The following is a 4041-nucleotide window of genomic DNA, read 5'->3' as shown; positions in this document are numbered from 1 at the left end:
AAGTTTAGGAGCCAACCATGTTGTTGAAGAACTGTCAGGGAGAGTGCAATGTTTTGCACCAACTGGTCCCTGGATCTCGCCTTTATCAGGAGATCATCCAAGTACGGGATAATTGTGACTCCTTGCTTGCGAAGGAGAACCATAATTTCCGCCATCACCCTGGTGAAAATCCTCGGAGCCGTGGACAGACCAAACGGCAATGTCTGAAATTGGTAATGACAATCCTGAATTGCAAACCTTAGGTAGCTTGAGGCAGTGGCTAAATGGGAACATGTAAGTAGGCATCCTTTATGTCTACCAAAACCATGAAATCTCCGTCCTCCGGACTGGAGATCACTGCCCTGAGAAATTCCATCTTGAAATTGAATTTCTTTAGGAAGAAATTGAGGGATTTCAGATTTAAGATTGGTCTGACTGAGCCGTCCGGCTTCGGGACCACGAAGAGGCTTGAATAAAAACCTTCTCCCTGCTGACAAAGGCCAATTTGAACAATCGGTGAGGGGGAACGTCTTGAAACCCCAGTTTGTACCCTTGGGACACTATTTGTAAAACCCACGAGTCCAGGTCCGAATGAATCCAGAACTGACTGAAGAGTTTTAGACGTGCCCCCACTGGTGTGGGCTCCTGCAAGAAAGCCCCAGTGTCATGCAGTGGATTTGGCAGAAGCAGAGGACAATCTCTGGTCCTGCGATCTTGAAGAGGCTACAGACCTCTTCCTTTTCCTTCCTCTACCTGCAAAGAAAGGGGAATCTAAACTTCTTGCATATCTATTGGGCCAAAATGACTGCGGTAGATAATGATGCGTCTTCATCCGTTGACAGGGAACATAGGGCAAGAAGGTTGACTTACCATTGAAATGAGGATGCATCTTGCTGCCTTTCCAATGAAGCAAGTTTAATTTAGTAATAGGTGAAAAACCATCCTTACAAAGGTGTTAATCAGAGACTTGGCTTTGTGGACACTTTTCAGAGAACAAATTTGTTAGCATAAAAATAAAGCCAGAAAATGAAGAGCTGTTTAATCACGCAATTTGATTTTTTTGCCAGCATATTTCTTTTTCTCTGCAACCCACTGCTAAATTGTGATTCCTAGATGTTTTTATAAAATCACTGAATCAAATCTAACTCTGATTACATCAGAGAAGGCCAGGTACCCTACACCATAACAGGGGGTATGAAATTTGACTTGTCTACTTAAAGATCACCAAAATCTGATAACAAGGTCAAGTACGTCCCTGGGTGGGATTGAACCACCAACCTTTTGGTTAATAGCCGTACACACTAACTGATTGCGCCACAGAGACACTTTGCAAAAGTACATACTGACAAAGGCTAATAAGCATTCATCTAAAACGTTTCCTAGAAAAACTTTAAAAAGTCAATAATCTGGAGAGTTTTTGTAAGATGTTTCTTCCATCAACCAACGAAGAAACACATTGGTACTTTCCCATGATGAGTGAGTGCTTCAGGATCTCTTGCACTTACATGTGCAGCAGAGTACAGCAATGGAAGCATGCTAGGCCCATAACCCAGAGGTAGGCAGATTGAAACTATCTTCTGCTATATGCATTTTTTTTTGTTAATTAAAGTAATCCAAAACTGGGATTGATATTTTGGCTCTTTTATTTTTACTTAAAGTACAACAACTTTTACCATTTTAATTTGTTTTAATAGTATATTGACAGTATTGTTTTCTTTCAAAAATCCACTTAATTTTCTTTACCCTATTATTAAAATGGTAATTGACAAAAACAAACTACATTGTCACCAGAAGAGCAATACAAAATGTACAAGTGATATATTAAAATCATATTTCCAGCTTGCATTTCAATGATGCATTGGGGCAACGATTTTGTGAGAAACATCTTCACCCTTAAATAAAGATTTTCTTAATTCCTTACCTGTGTGCTAATTAGATATCACCTTGTTTTCATATTAAACAGACTTCCACATGAGAAAGCAGCAAGGATGCAGTGGCGTTAATGTTTCCTGGTGTCAACTTGTATTATTTCAGTAGACATTGAAATGAGGATGCATCTTGCTGCCTTTCCAATGAAGCAAGTTTAATTTAGTAATAGGTGAAAAACCATCCTTACAAAGGTGTTAATCAGAGACTTGGCTTTGTGGACACTTTTCAGAGAACAAATTTGTTAGCATAAAAATAAAGCCAGAAAATGAAGAGCTGTTTAATCACTCAATTGGATTTTTCTGCCAGCATATTTTTTTTCTCTGCAACCCACTGCTAAATTGTGCTTCCTAGCTGTTTTTATAAAATCACTGAATCAAATCTAACTCTGATTACATCAGAGAAGGCCAGGTACCCTACACCGTAACAGGGGGTTTGAAATTTTGACTTGTCTACTTAAAGATCACCAAAATCTGATAACAAGGGAAATTAGGTCCCTGGGTGGGATTGAACCACCAACCTTATGGTTAATAGCCGTACATACTAATTGATTGCGCCACAGAGACACTTTGCAAAAGTCCATACTGACAAAGGCTAATAAGCATTCATCTAAAACGTTTCCTAGAAAAACTTTAAAAAGTCAATAATCTGGAGAGTTTTTGTAAGATGTTTCTTCCATCAACCAACGAAGAAACACATTGGTACTTTCCCATGATGAGTGAGTGCTTCAGGATCTCTTGCACTTACATGTGCAGCAGAGTACTGCAATGGAAGCATGCTGGGCCCATAACCCAGAGGTAGGCAGATTGAAACTATCCTCTGCTATATGCATTTTTTTTTGTTAATTAAAGTAATCCAAAACTGGGATTGATATTTTGTCTCTTTTATTTTTACTTAAAGTACAATAACTTTTACCATTTTAATTTGTTTTAATAGTATATTGACAGTATTGTTTTCTTTCAAAAATCCACTTCATTTTCTTTACCCTATTATTAAAATGGTAATTGACAAAAACAAACTACATTGTCACCAGAAGAGCAATACAAAATGTACAAGTGATATATTAAAATCATCTTTCCAGCTTGAATTTCAATGATGCATTGGGTCAACAAATTTGTGAGAAACATCTTCACCCTTAAATAAAGATTTTCTTAATTCCTTACCTGTGTGCTAATTAGATATCACCTTGTTTTCATATTAAACAGACTTCCACATGAGAAAGCAGCAAGGATGCAGTGGCGTTAATGTTTCCTGGTGTCAACTTGTATTATTTCAGTAGACATTGAAATGAGGATGCATCTTGCTGCCTTTCCAATGAAGCAAGTTTAATTTAGTAATAGGTGAAAAACCATCCTTACAAAGGTGTTAATCAGAGACTTGGCTTTGTGGACACTTTTCAGAGAACAAATTTGTTAGCATAAAAATAAAGCCAGAAAATGAAGAGCTGTTTAATCACTCGATTGGATTTTTCTGCCAGCATATTTTTTTTCTCTGCAACCCACTGCTAAATTGTGCTTCCTAGCTGTTTTTTTATAAAATCACTGAATCAAATCTAACTCTGATTACATCAGAGAAGGCCATGTACCCTACACCATAAGAGGGGGTTTGAAATTTTGACTTGTCTACTTAAATATCACCAAAATCTGATCACAAGTTTAATTAGGTCCCTGGGTGGGATTGAACCACCAACCTTTCGGTTAATAGCCGAACACACTAACCGATTGCGCCACAGAGACACTTTGCAAAAAGTGCCTACTGACAAAGGCTAATAAGCATACATCTAGAACGTTTCCTAGAAAAACATTAAAAAATCAATAATCTGGAGAGTTTTTGTAAGATGTTTCTTCCATCAACTAACGAATAAACACATTGGTACTTTCCCATGATGAGTGAGTGCTTCAGGATCTCTTGCACTTACATGTGCAGCAGAGTACTGCAATGGAAGCATGCTGGACCCATAACCCAGAGGTAGGCAGATTGAAACTATCCTTTGCTATATGCATTTTTTTTGTTAATTTAAGTAATCAAAACTGGGATTGATATTTTTGCTCTTTTATTTTTACTTAAAGTACAATAACTTTTACCATTTTAATTTGTTTTAATAGTATATTGACAGTATAGTTTTCTTTCAAAAAT

General features: G+C 37.3%; 1 non-coding gene across 1 annotated transcript; it reads right to left on the bottom strand.

Moving 5' to 3' along the window:
- Positions 1–3567: 3567 nt before the first annotated feature.
- On the bottom strand, positions 3568–3641 carry TRNAN-AUU (transfer RNA asparagine (anticodon AUU)). The gene has a single exon. It is a non-coding gene; the product is annotated as a tRNA-Asn (tRNA).
- Between the last annotated feature and the right edge of the window lie 400 nt (positions 3642–4041).

The sequence above is a fragment of the Pseudophryne corroboree genome, unplaced genomic scaffold (assembly GCF_028390025.1).
Source record: "Pseudophryne corroboree isolate aPseCor3 unplaced genomic scaffold, aPseCor3.hap2 scaffold_3241, whole genome shotgun sequence".
NCBI lineage: Eukaryota > Metazoa > Chordata > Amphibia > Anura > Myobatrachidae > Pseudophryne > Pseudophryne corroboree.
Note: the sequence above shows the minus strand (reverse complement) of the source record. Positions and strands in the feature narration are given on the sequence as shown.